General features: G+C 42.0%; 1 protein-coding gene across 1 annotated transcript in view; it reads left to right on the forward strand.

Moving 5' to 3' along the window:
- The first annotated feature begins 1,467 nt into the window (after positions 1-1,467).
- The window catches only part of LOC109525771 (leucine-rich repeat-containing protein 4C-like), a 57,395-nt gene continuing 42,644 nt past the window's right edge, over positions 1,468-16,218 (forward strand). Inside the window, exon 1 of the mRNA XM_019886537.1 lies at positions 1,468-1,826. The gene's annotated coding sequence lies outside the window, so the exon portion shown is untranslated. The remainder of the gene's footprint in view (positions 1,827-16,218) is intronic.

The following is a 16,218-nucleotide window of genomic DNA, read 5'->3' on the forward strand; positions in this document are numbered from 1 at the left end:
TGCATCTCTGCAGTGTGAGGAAGACCACTAAGTAGTCACCGTCCCGCCCTAACCCACACTACATGCTTGACAATTAAAACACAGTGTTACCAATATCATCTGCTGAAATTGTCACTTGGACTAAAGGAAAAAAAAATCTATCTCTCCATCCATCCATCTTTCAGTTGTATTTGCCTGTGTGTTTATCCATCCATCCACCTTCTTCTGCAGCTTGGTGGCCGAGTGATGATCATGTCTGACTCACAATGCTTTGGATTCGAATTTGGGGTTCTCAGGGTTACTCCCGCATTCCAAAAGCATGCATCACCGAAAAGACCAGACACAAACATATATAAATGTATATCATATCGACTTTTATTCATTACCCTTTTATTAACATGCATTACAGTATTTGGTATTGCATTAATCCGAAAAAGCTATTATGATTTATCAGGTTACAAAACAGTGCTTTAATAATACAGTAGATACTTGGATTAGCGACATTTCTTTAACAGGTAACAAACTGTAGCCTATCGGAATACGTTTTCTAACCCTCTTTTCAACATGCTGGATTAATGAATCCATGGATGCCTTTTTCGATGGGAGGGTTTGAGACTAACGCCTGTAGGTGGCAACCATACCTCATAAAGTACTCCATCACAGACGCGCGCTCGCGCACACTCACGCACGTGCGCGCACACAGGTTTGATGCGTTAATGCCATTGATCCCTGATAATTGACGACCGCTGTGTCATTTAAATGGCCAGATGGACGCGCAGGCAAAGTGGTCCAAGTGAAAGTGGTCCCTGGGCGCTCACTTCTAGTTTGCTTCACTGGCTCACACGCCTCCCCGCGCGCGTACAAAAACCGAAAAACCGTGCACATGATTGCGCGCACAAATGTGCAGTCGGTGGGGGGAAGCCGGTGGTCGAAGCTGCTTCGCTTGCACCACACGAATGCTGCTGCCGCCACTTCGTACCTGCGGAATTATTACTAATAGCTGCGCTTATATGATCAATACGTCGAATTGCTTAGGGCGGTGGGGGCAGAGCCACGCAGGCGGCTCTCCACATTCTATTTGATTGAAAATACAATTTGCCATACGCTGTGTAATTTTTAAAGCAGCGTATACGTCAGCCCACTTGTCCTGTCCCGGACGGGTGATGCTCACAGTCGGCTGGCGATCTTAAACATTGCATTCAATAGGTGTTCCGAGTTTTCCTCCCAGGCCTGCCTTGCTCCCATAAATACCTTCAACAGTTCACTGTCTCATTTATCTGCACCTGTAAAGTGGAGGGTGATTGTGGAGGAAAACGTCCAAACCCCAAATACTCCAGTTTTGATTTGTGTGAATGTGGATTTGCGCATGTATGGTTGTCATTTTTTCCGCCAACGAGGAATCTGCCTGTGGGAGTCAGTTTTGGGCTTGACTAGTTTGGGTAACAAGGGCGCCATCACAGACTCCATCCCTCCCCCCCTCCCCACCACCATCACCAGAAACTCTGCAGGATCTCCCCGTCTCACTCCAGATCGGAATATCTTCAAGTCTTGGTTCCGCTGATAGTGCTGTTTGCCGGTTCACAGACGGGCTCATCGCCATCCATGGGAACGGGTGGCGAGCATCGCAGATCCGCGCAACTCTTTTTTCACTGCTTGGCATTTTTCTCAGGCGAGCATTCTGACTTGTGATCGAGAGGGAGACTAGGACTGCAGCAGCCTTCCAAAAAAAGCTCCTCTCACATGGAGATTGGCGCTTCGCTCGCACTGCAAATCTTCCATTACGGGAACCAGGGCCCTGCTGATTTTTTTCTTCAACGCTCCTAGTTTGTATTCACTCGATAAAATGCGTAAGTATTTGATTGCATTCACTCAAATTCAGCCCACGTCCCGTGTGATATACACGGATCGTGTCATATATCTTAAATTGACCGGTTGCAATGCGGAAAACGGGGCACTTGAAGCTAATACTTGAATGTATGGTAATATACAATTATTTTGTTAATGCCTTGCTCGGTCCATTTCCATACCAGTGTGCTTTTTATGATACCTGCCGCATCCGCTGGTGTGTTCGTATGCGTGTTTGTGAATGTATCCCATTCAGACGTATAGATGATGTTCGATGTAGATAAACGCAGATAGGATCGGTGTGGAGAGGTCCGTGCAACAAATTGCTGGTTTGAGCGCTTGCTGGAGGTAGTATGGATGTGTGAGAGTCCCTGTTGCCAGCGGGACATCACTGCTAGAAGAGACGTACGTCATATGGTAATTCAAATTCTGTTCAGGTATTCTCAGCATACACGTTTGCAGCACAAAGAGAGCGCAGGGATTGGGCCAGACGTGAAGGGGTTCTGAAACTGGAGTGTGGCATCTTGTAGAAGCCTAAACTCAAGATGGATTTTCACTGAATCTATACAGGGGCAAACCTCCTGTGTGTACAGTATGCCTATGCGCCCCCCCCCCCTCCACACACACACATGTATCCTGTTGTCTTTCCCAGCAAGCCTCTATGTGGTGGTGCAACTCCAGCAAGAATGAAGCTCCCATCTAGTACTTAACACTGTGACACAAGGTGGATGTTTGAAATATCATCTTAGTCTGGCCTATCTGTTTAAAATAAAGTACAAATAAATAGAAACAATTCATCAGTGCTGCAGGTGCTAAAAATGTAAATAGTGTAAATTCTTGGTTGAAGCTTGGTGTGAAGGAGCTGCATGAGGAATAAGCATCACATAAAAAACTGCACGACTTTGTCCTCAAGCGTACACTGTTAAATCCACAGCCTAAGTTTACTGTACAGTGAACAATGTGCCCCCCCCCCCCCCACCACCACCACCACCATGCTTTGCACATTTGCACAATACATGAGCTGCAGAGTTTACAATGGTTTCATTCCTATGGTGGCAACGTAAACCCAAATTAATATGCAAATCAGAACGTGGTGCAGTCTATTACTAACCTATGGTAACACAATAGTGACGTCATGAAAATAGCAAATATTTGTCTGAAAAACTCCTTGACAACATAAATATAAGCCAACCAAATGAAAAACAGTCGTATTCTGCTGCTGCTATCTCTGCTACATTCAATGGACAGTAATCAAATATCTTCCGGGGCCTCAGGCAGCCAATCACATTAACATTCCCCCAATGATGCCACCATGGAGGGAAATTAAGATCATTGACACACTGATGACACAGCATCAGGGGAAACAGGGGCTTTTGTATCTTGGATTGCCTGCACCATGCAACTAACCATTTCCATACCCATCATATTTGCTGATTATTCGATGTTAGTCCGTCAACATGACCTCAATCAGGCTTCACCTTTGACCATTTCAAACACGAAAACAACAGGTCAAACTGAATCCACCTTTTTATACACACATTTGAGCTGGCTCATTGGTCTTCAGAAAAAGAAGAAAAAAAAACACCCCCCAAAAAAACGACTGAAGAAGTCCAAAATTAATCAGTCAGGACATTCAACGAGAAAAAGAAGACTTTATTTGGTGATGCAAGTAAATATAATTTAACATCTTAATATTGAAATGAAAACAAATTAGTCAGGTGTGTTTTGTTTTTGTTTTTTTGTTTTTTTTTTTTGGTAAAACATTCAATGGAAAAAGTTGTGGGCAAGAATACTCATAAATTTAGTGTTCAAAACATTAGTTTTTAAAGCTGAAATGGTGTCAGGCATCTGTTGTATTAAACAGATACACCTGGCTTCCTTATTCAGCTATGCTGTACATGAGAGGGGCAAAAGATTAGAAACAGTTCTCCTTGCGTTGCTGCGCAATTTTATATCACTGCAGCTTACAAGCACATTCATAAACACGCATTGTAAAATTCATCCATAGCAAACAGTGCCAATTTGTTTTCATTATTATGGTTTTATTCATGATAGTTACTGTTATTTCCAGTTGTTCATTGGAGGGGTGGGACAGGCCTCGATGAAGTTTGTCCCAGATCAGTTTTAGAGCCATTTGTACCATTTTCTCAAGGACCACCTACAAATAAATAAATAAATAATCAAATTATAATTGGCCGGCAACCAGTTCAGGGTGTACCCCTTCTACTGGGATAGGCTCCAGCACACCCGCCCTCGTGAGGAGGTTAAGGGGCTCTGATAATATGTGTGTGTGTGTGTGTGTGTGTGTGTGTGTGTGTGTGTGTGTGTATCGATAGAGGTGGTCTTTTTTAGGTGGACATTTTGATTGAGTTTGATGGAGCTGTATTTATTTTCTTAGTTTGTGCAGGTTTACCTTAATGTTGTAGCTGGTGAGTGGTAGTGAGTCAGTTGAGCCATCCGAGTTAGGAAGTCGACAACCTGCTGGGAAAATAACTTTTCACTTCTGTCATGATGAACGTATCTCCCATGTGTATTAAATCTGTTCTGGACCCATCATGTAATGTTGATTTGGGTTTGTCACCACGGCAGAAGAAAGACAATACAGTAGAATCTAAAAAGGGGTGGGAGGTTTTGGCATTAACCAATATCTGCTAAGGGACTAAATAGCTGCTCACCTCTAACAGAAGCTTTCACCATGGGAAACAAGGTCCTGGGCAAAAATATCTCCTTCATGCAAGGCACGCATGTAGTCACTGCCTCACCTCAGTGAACAGTGACTAATTTAGTATCCAAGGCGATTCTATCCCCAGTTTTGTTCTTGCGCAACCCGCTAGGTAGAAAGGCAAAAAGCTTTGTCTAATTGCAGCTTGATGGGACATGGTTCTTTGTTGGCTCTCTCTGGTGACAAGCTGCCATCTTAAACTTCGACATTTATGGTGAAATCAACAACGGAATAAAGCGCTATTTACAGTATTTACATATATTCCCAAGTGATTATGTCTGTCTACAACTGTTCTGTCATCACCACCGGCCGAAACCACATTGTTCTATCATCCGACATTATTGGTTGAAGATTGCAAATTGTAGTCGAAGCATATCAGCAGTATATGCAGCACAACAGTCAGCCTTTTATTAAAGTCATAGATTTCTTGTTCGAACCACAGGACATAAAATAATGAGAGCGCTAGCCGCACCCAACCTTTCATTTCACAACACTAAGCATGGTGGGATGCTAATCACTGAGCAATTTCAAGGACCACTGATACTGGGAAAAAATAAGTGTTTCCCCTTAGTTTCTCAAATAACCTGCAAGGTGAATTATGCCTCTTAATTATTGGTACCTTGCAGTGATGTGGTTTACATGAAGCATAGCTGATTGACACTGTAGCACAAACACTGATGGATTTGAATTACACAAGAGCAAAAGTAAAAAGACGTTGCTTTTTTATTGACTGTTTCTGGGATTTTAGATGCGATAAGAAAATGTATGTTTTATGGGTTTACTTAGATACTGTTGAATTGTTTTTTTTTTTTAATCTTTATACAATATCCATCACCAATATCTAGAGCAGATGTAAAAGTATACACCCCCTCTTCAAATGCCAAGCTTTTGTGGTATAAAAAAAAAAAAAGAGATATACACTGAAAAACTGGTGTGTTCAACTTACTGAATTTCATGTTGTCATTTAATTGCATGAAATAAGATTATCTAGATCAGATACATTTTATAAGTCGACTACTGTCCTACACCAGATAAAAAAATGTCTTAGGATCCAGATGTTTTTATTTCATGCAACCACTTGATGGAATAAAACTGTCAATTCCACACACCATTTTTCCTGTGTCGTAAATCTTCATTCAAAAACCTTTTCCACCATTAAGGTGTCAAATAACATGTGCAGCTTAACTGTTAAAAAAGACCCCTTTTAGAGTGGGAAAGAAACAAATAAATAACTGAAATAATGTGGATTTTAAGTGTGCACATGGGGATGTGGCTGTTTTCAGAATTAAGCAATGACATTCAAACACAATGTGGATTGCGAGTCAGCGCACTCCGGCCACCATTTAAAGTACTCCAGTCTTGACCTCACAGTGCAGAGGTACTGTGTTCAATTCCAGCTCCGGCCTTCCTGTGTGGGGTTTGCATTCCCCCCGTGCCAGCGTGGGTTTTCTCCGGGTACTCCGGTTTCCTCCCACATTCCAAAACATACACGGCAGGCTGATTGAACACTCTATATTGTCCACAGGTGTGAGTGTGAGCGCGGATGGTTGTTTGTCTCCAATGGTTGTGTGCCCTGCGATTGGATGGCAACCAGTTCAAGGTGTCCCCCGCCTACTGCCTGAAGACGGCTGGGATAGGCTCCAGCACCCCCCGCGACCCCTGTGAGGATAAGCGGATCGGAAAATGGATGGATGGATGTTTCACCCCATGTTCAACTGGCCTTGTAGGCTTTTCCTGACATTTTTTTGTCATCAAGCAGAAGCATGAAGGTTTTGTGTTAACACTGATAGATATTTTGAATTCCTGCCACCTTGATTAGGACCCAAGTTCCAGCTGAAGACAAACAGCCGCAAAGCACTGCCACCACCACCACCACCACCATGCTTCATTGTCGGTCTGGTGTTCTTTTGGTGATGAGCAGTTTTGTGTCTGCACCAAACATGTCTTTCGGAAACGGCTGTCCAACAGTTCAACATTGATTTCATCAACCCAAAACTCATTTTCCCACATGCATTTGAGAAATTTCAATGCCTATTGGGGAAATTTAAACAAAATTGAATGTGCAGACATACTATATGAAAGAAATGGAAGATTGTTGTGTCATGTCCCAAACAGACAGTATTTGCCAGAAATTCGAGCAGCTTGTTCAATGTTCCTGTCGGCCTCTTGGCAGCCTCTCTGACCAGTTTTCCTCTTGTCTTATAATCAGTTTTGAAGGGATGACCCTTTTTTGGTAATGTCAATGCTGTGCCATGTTTTCTAGTCTGGATGATGACTGTCTTCACCGTGTTCCATGGTGGTATACAGTATTTAATGCCTTGGAAAATTCTTTTGTATGGTACCCTTCTCCTGACTGACACATTTGAACAATGAGATGTCTCTGATGCTGCGGAAGCTCTCTGTGGACCATGCATTTAACTACACAAAATGTCAGAGAAGACAGACATACATATTTGGTGTCAAGTGTACGCTTGCTGACTTGAGTTTGAATGTGATCGGTTAATTCTGCAGAGATTCCAAGTGTTCCCTGTTTGTGCGGATTTTATTAGGGCAGTTGCCATGTGTTTCGCTGAAAGTTGAAGTCGTTCCGGAGAGGGCGGAACAACATGTGCAGTAGATTAATTTTAAGTTTGCAAGTTAGTACTGCGTCTTGGGATTGGCAGATATAAGATTTGGGTTCTACTGACTCACCAATCGTGATATTTGTTGACGTCATTGCATCTTGCCCCCATGTACAAAAGTAGCTTTGCAGCACTGCGGCTAAGACTGCCTGGCTGGCATGGTGACTCTAAAAGGCACTAATCATAATTATCATTTCCATAGCGGTGAAAAAGCGACACGTTTGACAAGTACCATGAACACAAAAAGAGGATGAGTAGTATTTAACAGGAGAAGAAATGTTGAAGCTAAGCCATGCTAAACCGGTGCTAATCTATCTTAAATATAGTCACGAAACAGCAGAATAAGTGATTAATACTCCAGTACAATTTTCACGCAAGTCTCGCTGGAACCGCTTGAGTTACAGTGGAGAGTAACCAACGATGAACAGTAAATTATATAGTGTCTAGAGAGAAAATTGAATACACAGCCTCACACTGTACATTCCCGAAGCGGAAATGAATTCATACATTGTCGCATCCATTAGTCAACAAGTGGGGCCGATAATATATTGTGAATATTTAAAGTATCAGTGGCGAGTTTTGATTTTGACTCAAAATTTGATCTTATTACTAGTTTTTCAGTCAACTCAGCTTTCCTAAACAACCGTACAAACTGATATTTCTTATAATGTGTCATTCTGTAAGCTATAACGACATCATTGTATATTTAGCTGAGCAGCTGCTGTGCCAGCCATGATGCTGGTGCTGAGGATGCTTTCCGCCACACCTCTGTAGAAGCTACTCAAGACACAGCTCCACGGTCTGTCATGTTGCAGATTCTGCAAGTAGTCGAGGAATTTATGAGCCTTCTTCAGCAGACATGAAGTGGTTTGGTTCCAGGTGAAGGCCTTATTAAGGTGGACACTAAGGTAATTGTAGTTGGATACCACTTCCACTGCTGCTCCTCAAATTTGCAGGGAGCAAGGGGATGTCTGTTCGTCCTGAAGTCCACCACCATCTCCTTGATACCAGTCCACCAGATATTCGACCTCCTTTCTGTACTCAAACTTATCATTGTTTGTGATTTATCCCACTACCGCTGTGGCGTCCGCAAACTTGACTTTATGACAGTTTGGGAGTTTCGCAGAGCCGTCATAGATCAGCAATGTCAAAAGAAGGGGGCTTGGCACACAGCCTTGCGGCGTGCCAGTACTGAGGGTGATGGAGGAGGAGACTGTGTTGTGAATCCTGAAAGCCTGTTGTCTGTTGGTACAGAACCTAGTTCCCAAGTGATGAACTCAGCCCAAGAATGTTCTGCTTTTTCACTAGGTTCTGTGGGATGAAGGTGTTGAAGGTGGAGGAGAAATTCAAGAGGAGAAGTCAGATGTTGGTGTTTATAATTTCCAGGTGGGTATAGTTGATAAGATGGCATCATCAGTTGAGCGGTTCTTCCTGTATGTGCAGTGGTGAAAGGGTCCACATTGATGGAGTTTTTGATCTGCCCCCTGATCAGTTTCAAATGAGTTCTACAGCTTATAGGTAAGAGCAATGGTAGAACAAGTTTAGAAAACATTTATCATTCATCTAGCTCCATTTTTTTTTCACCTCATAAAACCTTGGCATTTGAACAGGGGTGTTTAATTGAAATTCACCACTCGTCCACACTACCCACAAAATCAATTTATTAATACTATATTGATTTTTGAAACATTGTATTATAATGATGCCTTTGTGTTTATGCATGCCTATTTTGTGAAGTACAGTACTGATGTGCACCGTCAGAAGTGACGCAGCTCTCTGAAGAGCCACAAATAAATAAATAAATAAATAAATAAAATAATCAGCCCATTATGTGAGATATGTTCTGGAGTTGCTGAATAAAACACACCTTACAGCTTAAGAAGTGTAAGTGTGTTTAGCCCAAGGCGTATACACTCGGCCAAGAGCCTTTCGATACTCACGCCCATTCCTGTTTGAAAGCTGTAGCACACTAGCTCGGTGCTAACTGCTAACCAACAGCCCAGGTTTAGTCTATCTACTGCACTACACTTTCAATGCAGGGAAGAGGGTACTTGACAGTACGAATGCCTCCTCCGCTGTGGCTTTCTCCTCTTTGGACAAGTTGTGCATATCAGCTGCATTGCAGCTATGTTTGAGGGGAATTCAGACGTGGAAGCGTCTGCTGCATAATGACCGGGCTTCTCAAACTACAGGTTGGGGGTGGGTGTGCTTGTCGGTGCGTCAATAGCACATTCTAAAAATGTGTTGTATTTAAGGAATTTTGCTTTAATTCTTTGAAAAAAAACCCAAAGCATCTTCCCCATTTGTTGGATTAATATGTCTTGAGTATACATGCCTCTAAGAGGACTACATTTCAAACTCTCTACAACCAAAAATTCATTTTCTAATATAATAGCCCTGCCGCAATACACAATTGATGGTGGGCATCACCATTTTTTTGTGGATTTTGCATTTTAATATGGAACTTGGTTTGTCTCATCAGTTGTTATTGTCATATTGGCTGGCCTTCTGCCTTCTTTTTTTCTGTGATATTAGGATTGGTGATGGGAGGGGTGATAGTTTATGTTTGTGGTGCTGTCTGGATAGCAGGAAAAGTGGAAAAGCACCCAGTCCCTCAGGCATGTGTGTTTTAAGTTACAAAGACAGGCATGCATTTGTTTATGAAGTTGCAGAGTATGTCTGGGTGACAGAGATAAGTGAGTCGGATGCAGTTTGAGATTAGCTTGACTTGAAGCCAGCTCTTCTTTGATGGACAATTCCTTGAACCTTTCCACCTCTGCGCCAAATGGCATGTGTTTGTGTCAGGTGGAGAGACACAAGAACTACTCTAAATCCAATATATTGCAGCCAAGAGAGAGTTAGGATTCAATGTTGCATACTAAATGATGCCTTTGTGCACCAGAAAGGGGATTATTCAGTGAATCCCGCTCTGTGTCATTCGCGAGTGTGCATTTCCAAGTCAACTCATGTTGATGTGGTGATGAATAGAAAAGGCAGTTTGCCTTGACTGTTCATTTGCAAACCAGCGTGTCTTATGGAGAGTGACACTGTTAATGTCATGATGACACATTCACCGTAGCCCTCTTGTTTTTTTTTTTTTTTTCTTTCTTTCTCACCACTAGGAAGCTCTTGTAATGAGAAAGCTGCACTCAGGCTTGTATGTACACTGCCTCTTATGCCTCTTCAGCACTTTCTTCACGGTTCATGTAGAGTCCTTGACAAATTCCAGACAACTTTACATTTTGGCCATAAGGCTCAAGTCAACTGCTTACAAGCATGCATATCCTGTTTTTGTGAAGTTTTAAAGTATATGTAGGAAGTCTATGAAGTATGGTGTGCTGTATACGACTTTTAACATTTACTATTCGCTATTAATTGGTCGGATAACATGCATTTTCCTATTAAAAACACATTTTAAGAGTCCCCAGTTATTTATTTGAAATGTGTCTTTAAATTATACACTGAAACCTATGATTTACTGTGCAACAACATAAAACCGATTAAAACAATATCAACAAACCCAGAAAATATATTAGATGCACAGTGAATGTGTTCTTACAAATGAAATTCTTGTAATATTCATGGAAATGAGACCTGGTTTCTCATGACAATTTTAAGAGGGAATTCGCAGCTCTTGGATGTAGTTTCAAAAGGCAAGTTGTATTTATTTAGATATGCTTACTGGTAGTTATTTAGATATGAAGGTTGTCACCTTATGATGGTGGGTGTTTTCTGGTCTGTTTTTGTTTTTTTACCCTTTAAGAATCCTCGATATCCTTTTACTGTGTTTGCAAGATATTTTTCAAACTATTTTTGTTGGAAAGAAAGAACTGATTTTGAACGGCTGTCACTTAGTGCTTTTCTACCTCGCCTATTCAAAGCGCTTTACACCGTTACCTCATTCACCCACTGATGGTGCAGGATGAGGAACAACTGGGGGTTCGGTATCTTGCTCAAGGACACTTCGACATGATCGCAGTGGCCGGGGATCAAACCACCAACATCCGGGTTGGGAAACGACCACTCTACCACTGAGCCACGCTGCCCCATTTTTTGTTAAAAAAAAAATCTGTATGTAAATAAGATTTGCTGTGATTGCATCTGTTCTAAATGAAAATGTTTCTCTGATTGGTTAGTTTCAGCGATGTGGGCGTCTTTTTGCCGCCTCTCTTTATTGTGTTGACTCTGTTGGAATTGTGCCGCGTTTAGCACATTTCTTAATGCCTTTTTCAAGTTAACCTTCAAACATACGCTACAACTGTACATTTCTGGGTTGTAAACGACATAGGCATAATCCCCTCTGGCAGCTGCCAGGTTGTGCAGCGTCAACATGGAGGTGCACCAGTATTTAAAATAAATAATTAAATCACAGTATAATATACATTGCGCAGCAGCGAGGAAACAGCTTTGTTCGCGCTTCTCTGTTTCCCTCAGATTGCTTGCTGTGTGGCCGCGAGCTCTCGTCACCACATAGGTGGAAAATTTTTCCTCCAGGGGCTCTGGGCTGTCATTTCCGCCTCGTCCTTGCGGCTTCGTCAAGCACTCTGCAGGGGACTGACCAGCGCACACAGAGCCGTTTCCCGGCTGGTTCTTATTGTATATTATACATGCCTGCATGCAGCGGTACCTCAAGTTATCAACTTAATTCGTTTTGTGACCCCATTTGTAACTCCAGCGGATTCCAGGATTGCCACCATGACAGGCACCGACCACTTTATGGCCGCCTAAACAATGGAAGAATGGAACATGGTCCACTCGGACACAATGTCCCCTGCCTCGACCGTGACATTGGTAAAGTTCTGCCCAAGGTGGGAGTTGAAACTTCCTCTAACATGGGATTCTGACAGACGTTCCCAGCAAACCCTGATGATATGTTTTGGGTCAGCCTGTTTGGACATCTGTGGGTCGTTTTTTTTTGTTTTTTTGTTGTTTTTTTTTTTAATGCATGGATGAATAATAATCTATGGATGTTGCAAGATAAATGAGATCAACCCGCAGTCTATAAAGAGTGTAAATAAATTGTAAAATATGAAGTACTTGCTCTTAGAAATTGGTCCTTTTAATTTGATTTGCATCATTGTGAGCAGTACGAGTGGGCAAGAATGAAAACTTGTGTCTTCACTTTGTCCAATTTAGCAACATTGTTGCTATTCATAGCAACTTTTCTGACCCATTTAACGACTATCTTTCAAAGAAGAAAAAAAGTGACCGATGGACTGATCGTGATTTGTCCCAACTAGGAAAGGCTGATACATTAAATGAGTTAGTGGAAGGTACTTACACATTTGAAGCTTTCTTGGAAATTTTTATTAAATAGTGATATAATGTTCATATTATTTTAATGACTGCTAACAATTTTAACCATCCATCCATGTTCTAATTCACTTATCCTCACGAGGGTCGCGGGCATGCTGGAGCCAATGCCAGCCATCTTTAGGCAAGTAGGCAGGGTATACGCTGAACTGGTTGCCAGCCGATTACATCTGACGATTTGAAATTTTGGTGCAGACTTTAGCAAGCATCATCGAACTTCACATGCTTTATTTGCTTTCGCGGGCCACATAAAATAATGTGGCGGGCCAAATCTAGCCCCCGGGCCTTGACTTAGACACCTTTGACAATTTAGAGCGTTCCATTAACCTGCCATGCATCTTTCTGGAATGTGGAAGGAAATCGGAGTATACCGAGAAAACAGGCAGAGGGAGAACATGCAAACTCCACACAGGGAGGCCAGAGCCGGAATCGAACACACGACCTCTGCACTGTGAGGCAGACGTGACGAAGGTCAGAATACTAAATGTGTTGGTTGAAGTAGATTCATCTTTAATCAGCTGTCTTACTGATTAACTATAACATATTCACAGACAACTGGTGTGCGCTGGTATACAAACAATAAAACAAATGTTTAAAATAGTGCTCTCAGTTTACACGACCAAATCAGCAACCATGTGAAATACAGTAATATGCCAGCACTCTTTGACGAGATCTGCACTTCAAATTTCACAGTCAAAACCAAGCTATAGCAAAGTCAGCCTATTTATTTTCATTTGAAGTTTGAACCCAGTTGAGGTGAAAGCGAGTCATTGGAAGGGCTTTTCCTCAAAGCCCCAGCAAATCTCATTGTCTGCTTATCAGCCTCAAATTTACTCTGCCTTACTGCGATATTCCCTCAGAGAATTTGGGATAATAGCTGAAGTGATGACTGTCATGATGAGACTTTTTTTTTTTCCTCCCTCAATGTTCAATGACACTCCTCCCGCTTTTTTTTTTTTTTTTTGGTAACTCTCTATTAGCTTCCCTATTCGCATTCCGGTTCTCACATAACTACACAATTTATCTCTCAAAAGTTAATTTAAACAAGAGGTCATTAATGACAATGCGCTATTTGTATTTAGTGTGGTAGACATTACCACTTATGTTGCAACATATTACAACAAAGGGGCCAAGATATAAATGCTTTACACAGAGTGCAGCTGCTAGAATGCAGGCTACTGTCATAGTATTTGGCAGAAATGGAACTTCAGTAACTGGCCCCCAGTCAAACACTGCTGAACCAAAAAGGGAATCTGATGTGGCTGACAAAATTGTCTCAATAGTGTGTGGATCTGCATCGCCTCGCCTACGTTTCCCGCCTTTCATGACAACAGCTTTCTTCCAACTACTGTTTTCTGTGACTGAACAAGGCTGTTAGAACATATTGCTCCCTTGTTGCCATGTACTAATACATTATTGGTGAACCTCGTTGTTGTTTGCCACAGGAGGATTTTGTCACTCAAATTCAGGGAAAACAGACATAAGTCCTCCTGTGATCCAATTCATTTTGTCTTGTATCATCAATAATAGAGAAAAGTGGCTTTTTTTTTGCGGTGAGAATGTGTTCGGCTACATGCTAGGCAGATGATTTTTTTTACTCACTGGGGGTCCTGCAACTTTTTTAATGTTTTTTGGTTCTTGTTTTTAAACACACCCAAACCTACCGGTGTTAACATACAGTTTTGTCCTTGTTTCATATTAAAAGATGGATTTTACATTTCAGTAATGGTATCATTTAAATAAAATGTTATGTCCCCTTAAATCATTAGAATTTCAAAATGCAAGTCAACAGCATGTGCTTTGAAATATGGATTAGTGTTTGGATTAATAACTGGTGACATTTTCCGAACATGGCAGTATCAGTATTTTAAGGAAGACTGTGGAGTAAAGCAGTTTGCACTGCAGTAAATACAGAAATAAGCACTAATCCTTAATTTGAAAAATGTTTGCCAGCTGGTGTTTAGAGTCAGTAGGAATAAATCAGGTCCAGGTACATAGCTATGATCAGTGTGAATGAGCGTGTGTCTATATATGCCGTGCGACTCACTGGTGACTAGTGCAAGTGTACCCTGCCATTCTCCCAGAGGCTCCATCTTACCCACAACCCAAATGAGGACAAGTGCTATAGAAAATGGATGTGAATACAGTATGTCCACATGCACTTATACAGTGTCAGTTTATGGAGGCAGCAAGCTAAGCAGAGAAATCCTTCTTCCCAGCCACTTCGTCTAGCTCTCCTGGAGAGATTGTGAGATGTTCCCAGGCCAGCTGAGAGACATCGTCTCGCCAGCGTGCCTTACGTGCATTCTTATGAATTTCACTGTAACTCAATGCGAGATATGTCCCGCTGCAATATGACTGGCTGTTGCATAGTGGGAAGAGCAGGCAACACACATGTACCGGCATAACCATTTCAAATACGTATGACATTTAAACAAAATGAAAAAAAAATAAGGGTTGTTGCGGTCCGGGTTATGGGTTGCAGTGAGTTAAGGTTAGTGTGATTAGAAATAGCACTGTCACACTGAAGTCACATAATTATTTTCTCACCTGGAGATGCCAGTCGGGTGTGTCCTACCTGGATGTTGCAGCCGGTCATGTTGCCGCCATGTGTGTCTTGCCTAGAACTCGAGTGAGATTCATAACTTATTCTGGGTCCTCCCCGGGGATTCCTCCGAGATACTCCACCCATTTCCGATGAAGGACCGTGGCCTCAGATTTGGAGGTGCTGATTCTCCATTTCACACTGAGCTACAAACTACCGCAGTGAGAGTTAAAGATTGTGGCTCTCTACTGTGCCTCGAAATTGTGTCCATAGAAGTTCTGAACAGCATTGATGACAAAGGGCGGCCTCGGGGGAGTTCAACCCACACTGGATACGACTCTGACTTGTTGACTCTGACAGTTCTTGCAGTATATTATGGATTATTATAACGATAATTCTGCATACTGCTTGATTGCACAACATCACCCCATAACCATAACCGTTAATAACATTATGGCTTTAATATTTGTAATTTCAATGCATTGCATCAACTATTTAATGGTAGACGCAGTTGCAGCTTGCATCAAAGTACATGAGATTTCAACGAGCCAGCTTCAAAAGTGGATCTACAGATTCATTAGCCTTTGCAGACTGTTTTCAACCAAAGTAAAGGAAGGCAAGTCAATTACTTTGCATATCAGATTGATCTGATCTCAAAAGTAAAAATTAAAGCTCAGCATTCTATTTTGCAAACCAACAAACAAACAACATTGCTGATCATCATCTGGATTGCTTAGTTTAGGCACGGACAAGAATTGAGGTCACCATTTTGTGCAATGTACAAATGTTTTTCTCGACCCACTAATTAATTTGCCGCTATTTTGCGGTTCAAAGGTGGTGTCTCTCCGCTACAACGCGGTTCCAGCGAGACCAAGGTGACAAGTCTGCTCTACTGTACAACCCATAACTTATCACTACATGTCAGGATTGCTTAGCAATTGTCGCTTTTGTGTCTTTCTGATGTCAATTACTCCACGTCTTCCCTTCGTGCTACGATGCTTGTCAAAAGTGTTGTGTACTCACCGCCATGGAAGCGATGATTAGTGACTTACGCTTACCTGACACTTGACACGAAGCAAACTTTTGCCTCTGTGACTCTGCATCGTTCGGGGAATAAAATGGTGCAAAATCCCTGACGCAAACAGCCGAAAATAGGGGTAATGGGCAGTTGACGTGACGACGGTGTTTTCTTT

Source organism: Hippocampus comes, unplaced genomic scaffold, assembly GCF_001891065.2.
Source record: "Hippocampus comes isolate QL1 unplaced genomic scaffold, H_comes_QL1_v1.1 scaffold261, whole genome shotgun sequence".
NCBI lineage: Eukaryota > Metazoa > Chordata > Actinopteri > Syngnathiformes > Syngnathidae > Hippocampus > Hippocampus comes.